Below are 6,137 nucleotides of genomic sequence, written 5' to 3'. Positions count from 1 at the left end.
TTGGAGGCGGGGGGGGGGGAGAAGGGGGGTGGGGGGGGGAAGAAGTGAGATAAAAGGCTGTCACAAGCCTGGAGAGAGGCGTCTCCTCCGCTTTGTCAGTGGCTCCCAGGTTTAACAGCTGGGGGAAGCGATAGATTTAAGGGTGGTTTTTTTAATTATTTTTTTTTTTTCTTTTATCGGCTGCACCCCTAGGGCTTTGGGGGTCCGAGAGCTGGAGCCCTCGGGAAAGCTTTCTCCCTTTCCCCCCCCCGCCAAGCCCCTCCTCGACGGGCTGCTTGCTTGTTGCACAGCTCCTGCCCATCGGCTGCCCCGAAGCAGGAGCTCATAGCGGTCCATATAACCCTTTGGAAACGCCTATATAGAGCTGGCTTTACGAAAACATGCCTCTAGTAGATCCTCCCCGGCCAAGTCACTTTTTTTATTTATTTTTTTTTTTAACCCAATCCTGAAATCATGGGGAGGGAGGGAGAGGGTGGTGGAAGAGGACAGAAGTTGGGATTTGGTGGCGGAGGAGGTGACGAGCCAGCCCCCGAAGTGGGCGATGTGACCTGTCAAAGAGCGCAGGAGCGTAAAAAGCCAAACAATCCCAATCCCCATAGGTTGTTTATTCCTCATAAAATACAACTCTACATAGCAGGAAGTTACTGCAAACATTTATCAATAATGAATGAATCTCCTGTAATAAAATACTCACGTAATTAGCTACAGTCAAGTACGTGCATTACGCCAAGGCTTTTGCAACTCTTTGTTGAAAATCCGACTTAGATAAATCCTCTCAAACAGCCTTTTAAAAAGAGGGAAAAAAAAAAAAAACAAAACAAAAAAAACCCAAACCCAACCCAGGAGCAAACCACCACCCACCACTTCTCCTTCTTTTATGCCGGTTTCTGAAACCCAAACCGTAACTACTCCTGAAATATAACGGAAAACTCTTTGGTGAATTCAGAAGAGTCATTAACATTCAGCTTTAAGTGAATGTTAACAGTAAATAAAGAAATCTCTTGATTGTAATAGTTGCAACAAAGCAATAATAAACCAGTGGGTGGTCATCAGTAATGATAAATGTATCATTATTACCGTGTGTTGGGGAACAGGGTTTGGAAAGTACTTCAGACTTTTTAGTGGCAGGCTTGGTGGCAATTCGTTTCTTAGTCTGGAGAGACAGAGGGGGGAAAAAAAAAAAAAAAGGCGCCATATAATTTTACACACAATTTAGGTGAAAATAAATTTAAATCTGTATATTACATTTTTAATTTCAAGATAGTAATTAAAGCTGGTTCATTATACCTCCTCTGAAAGTCTCAGTGCTCATCTTAATTGCCTGTTTGTACAATCTGCTTTCTAAGACACCCAAGGTTACTGGGTTCCGAAAGATGCAAAATTGAATTATTTACTGACGTGAGGAGCCTTCGCCCGATGGCGTCACGTCTCCCTAGGAAGTTTGGGCTCGCCGGTCCCCACCGCAGCCCGGTCGGGGGGCTCGATTGTCTGCCGTGGAAGTTTGTCATTCCCTTAAATACTTGGATGCAGGCACGTTTCTGCTGGAAGATGTTCAGGGCGCTTTAATTTATGCCTGTGAAAGAACAACAACAACAAAAATCAATAGCTGAGGTGTTTTCCGTTTGGGATTTTTGTTTTTCTCCTCCTATCCCACCACCCCTCCCCGGGGGGGGGGGGCGTTAATTCACCCACATCTAAACTTGAGGCTCTTCTTCCTCCCCGCCACCCCATCCCCCGGCAGGACAGAGATAAACCCACTCGTGTTTTTAAGCGCTGAGGGGCGGGATATGGAGCACCCATCTCCTCCCGGGCTGCCAGTCGCTTCCCGTACGACGAAATAAAATCGCAAATCGCATTTTATTTTTTTTTTTTCTTTTGCTGCTGTTTCTATTCGGGAGGATGATGTCGGGGGGCGGAGGTATCCGCATCTCCTGGCTAAGGTCTGCACGTACCTTCGGCGAGGACCACCTCGGCTTTGGATGGCTCGGAGTAGATTAAATTGGGAACTTAAGAGAGCTCCCTCAGACAAAAGATGCCGTTCGCGGTTCCTACCCTTCAGCCGCCGTGCTGATTTTCAGCTACCGCAGGGATATCAAACTACCTAGAAATGCCCCATCCCTAAACTCTTCCGGTGCCTTTCGAAAGCCAGGAGAAGATCGCGATGAGTCTTTTCCCCTCCCGTTATTACGATTATAGATGCATCTTTCCGAGGCGTCCTCTTGCCACTGAAAAACTCCACGTAGATCCCTGCCCCTTTTGTTGTGTCTAGCTGGGTTATTCAAGAGCAGAGACAAAAGCCCGAAGTGATGTGATCTAAATGAGCTCTGGGGTTTTCCAGATGGGACCACCTCTATTCCAAATGCCCTTTCTGCTTAATATAATAAAACGCGCTTAAAAAAAAAAATAAGAAAGAAAAAAAAAGAAAAAAAACACACTTAGAAAAGAGCTTTGCTCTAGATCACACAGCGCAAGGGAAATCTACCCAAAAGTATTTTAAAACCCTCCTTTGCTGCCTAAATTTTGTTAGGAGAAGAGGTTTTATAACGATACCTTGTGTGCCTGCTACTTACGCGGCTGCAAGTTTCAATGGGATGTGGAGGGGCGGGAGGAGGGAATGGATCCGCGTTGGGGGTGGTTTTCTTTGTGGTTTTTAAAACGCACCAAGGTTATCTTACTCCTCGTGGCCTCTCTGCTACAATATTTAAGCGCTGTGGAAGTAAATAAAGGCCGTGAGGGCGGGTTGGGGTAGTTTAAACTTGGCTGCTTTTCTCAGCTACTCGTTTTTGCAAAAAGCAATCCGCAGCCAGAGGATCTGCTGCTGTCGCCTCTCGCTCAGACGCTGCAGGGTAGAATCGCGATAGTGAAGGGAAAAGGTAAAAGGAGCCAGAGATCGTGTTTTGTCCCTTCCGAGCTTCCGGGAGAAGTTTGGCTACCTTCCCCTCTCCTCTCTTAGGAGGTGACTCCAACCCAGCCGTTGCAAACGGTAACAGCAAATAACGAAATGAACGGGAGTATTTGGAGGCAGTAGCAGGACAGGAACTTAGATCTGCAGCTACCCGGGTAGGGGGAGTGTGGACACCCTACCTCAAGTCGGGACACCCCCACACCGCCCATGCTGGGCTCCAGCCGGCCGCGGGACCGGCGATGGGGTCGGCTGCGGCCGGAGCAGCCGCGCGGCCCTCGCTCACCTGGGAGACACCTGCGGGAGCCGCCCGGCCCCTGGGTGGACCGACCTTTCTCCAGCAGGCTGAGCGCACCCCCCGTGCCCGTGCTGGGGTCCTGCTACCCCACGAGATTTCCCAACAAGCTTAAGCAGGAAAGAAGTAGAGAACGGTATATCGTCGCCCCGCTTCTCTCAAAGTCTGTTCCCACTTCGGGGAGCTCCACCGAGCCAGGGCCCCGCGGGGCGGCTGCGGGCAGTGCCCGTGAGACATTCAGGGTCTTTTCATTCCCCTCCCCTTCATGGGGACCTCTGTCCCCATGGGTCTCAGCTTTCCCTATAGAGGAAACTGAGGAAGCCCCTTTCATTTTTCCAACGGAATTCCAGGGGTTCAATAGCACCGAGCAGGTGAACAAAAAAGTTTAGGTTGGCCGTTCGTTTATTCGTCACTAAATAAAACACAGGCGGCGGTTAACGACTCCCCCGGACCGAGCCTGCGATTTCAGCCTCTCCCGGGCTGCGAGGACGGAGCTCGGGGGGCAGCTTCGTTGAAGGTGCTTTGCAAAACCCGCTTATCCCTTTCGCCTCCTGCAACCGTTTTTTCCTCCTCTTCCAACGCGGGGCTCGGAGCCTGGGGCGAGATTATCCATCCCCGGTTCTCCCGTCGGGGAAAAGCCACCGGGTGGCCCCGGCGGCCGCCGCGGGGATGCGGGTACCGAACACCCGCAAAATCAGACGCCTTCTCCCTGAAAAAAAAACCTCCCCCGTCCCTCCCGGTGCCGACCAGGGAGCGAAGACAGGAGGGGAGATTTTCTCCGTGGCGTGGTAATAGATCATACGATGTGTGACACGGGTTTAACCAATAAAACAATTTGAATCAATTAGCTGGCGGAGGAGAGTTTTGAAGTGTAAAATTCATGTCAGTCTGGCTAGGAAGCATTGATTAAAATGTCACCGATGTGAGGCTTATAGCTATTGCTCACACGAAAGCAGCAGGCTCCGTGCAAAAGAAGCTCGGGAAAAAGTAGGAGGGAGGGGGAAAGAGGGAAGCCTCCGTGTGACAGTGGCGGCAGGGTTTAATAAGAAGTGACAGAAGTAATAAGCAGAGGTGTGATTTTTTTTTTTTATTTTATTTATTTATTATTTTTCAAAGTTAGCGAGAACCCGAGCGATCCCGGGGGGCTCCGCCGTTTCGCTCCCCCGGGGCGGGGGGGGGAAGGTAAGCGGAGAGAATCTGTGAGGTTTAACTTGGGTGTCCTGGGAAAGGTCGGCGCAGGGATTTTCGCCTGGATCTGTGATGCCCAGGGAAAAAAAAAAAAAAAAAGAAAGAAAAAAAAGAGGGAAAAATAAAACAAAAAAACCCAACCACTAAGTTTTCGTAGCTAAATGTGGTCATGTGCATGGAGAGAAAAAGAGAGATGGAAGAATTTTTGTAAAAAAAAAAATAAATCAGAGGGCTGTTAGGGAATACCCGACGGTCCAGATGTCCTCCTCGTTTTTGCTAGAAGGGAGTTTTTCTTTTTCTTTTTCCCGCTTTTTGGCCGGTTCCTCTCTGGAAAGGACGGGAGTTGAGCGAATTTGGCCTCCCCGCTCCCTCCTACCCCTGGGGGGGGGGGGGGGGGGCGTCGCGGTGGGGCCGCGCCGTCCTCACCCCACAACTGCACGGAGCGTGGGGACCCGCGGGGTGACGGGTGTTTTTCGGGGGCAAACCGTGATAAAAAATAATCTACATTTTTCCTGCACGGTATTCACCTCCTTTCGGAAAAAAAGGAGGCAGTACCGTTCTATAGATTATTTGCTAGGTTTGGGTTTGGTTTTTTTTCTTTAATTGGGGGCCTAAAGCAATTAGGAAAAAAATATATATTTGCGCCTTGTTGCTCTTCGTGGGAGCGAGAACCTGAGTCCGGGTCCTTCTGGAAGTGGATTTGGTGAACCAAAGGTATTTGGGAAGGGGAGAGTGGGTCGCAGCAGCTATTCATGCCCGTGAGGACACGGTCGAGGCGAGAAATCAACTTTATTTTTTCTCTTTCCTCTCCCCCTGGCCCATAATTTCGGACAAATCCGTTAAAAAAAAAAATACCGTTTCCGAAAAGACGCGGGGTTTCTATCGAGTTTCTTGGAAGCGAGCGGGCTCAGACCGTGGAGGGGGGAAAAAAAAAAAGGTGAAAAAAGGCAGAAAAAGCCAAAGCGCATCCCACTTTCCACCGTTCCGAGCTCAGCTTCCCCTCGCCGGGAAACCGTGCGCGGAGCCGGGGTGGGAGCGCTCCGGGGGGGCCGGCCCCGACGGGGCGCCCGCATCCCCTCCCGGTGCGGGGAAGAATGGATGGGGGGGGGACCGGACCCCCGCCCCCCCAACTTTCACCGCCCCGCTGACGTCACCGTGCCCACGGGGAGGGGGGATGGAGTCGGGGGGGGGGGGGGGCGGTGAGGCGCGGAGCTTCCGCGCTTGCAGCGAGGGCAGGGCTGCGGCTGGCCGCGCTGCTCCGCGGCGGCGGGCGCTGGGATGCGCTTCCCTCCCGGTGGCGGTGGCACGGAGAGAGCGCGGCCGCGGAGGTAAAGGATGCGCGGGTGCCCGCGGAAAGCATCGCAACTTTTATTATTATAATTTTTAATTCCCTCTTCCGCGCTTTGCCTGTCCCTGCGGGGTGCGGAGGGAGGAACGCGGCTGGTGGGCGCGGAAGCTCCGCGGAGCATCTTCCCGGGACAGCGGCGGGTTTCCAGGACGGGGAAGCGGGAAGGACAGACCCGCGTGTCCGCGGCGTGTTTCGGGATGAACTGCCCGTAGGTCCGAGCATCTTCCCACCAGGGGAGGCGGCGGTTTGCTCATTTACCGTCAGCTCCACACGTCGGAGAACCGGGGGTGCGCGGAGGCTGCCCCGGCGAGGCCAGGGTGGGTTTTGGGGGGGGGGGGGTGGGTGGGGTGGGTCGCTAAGGGTGGCAAATTCCCACGCTGGGAGATTCGAGGGGGGCGGTGGGG

This window comes from Rissa tridactyla, chromosome Z (assembly GCF_028500815.1).
Source record: "Rissa tridactyla isolate bRisTri1 chromosome Z, bRisTri1.patW.cur.20221130, whole genome shotgun sequence".
Classification (NCBI taxonomy): domain Eukaryota; kingdom Metazoa; phylum Chordata; class Aves; order Charadriiformes; family Laridae; genus Rissa; species Rissa tridactyla.
This window is presented reverse-complemented; position numbering follows the sequence as displayed.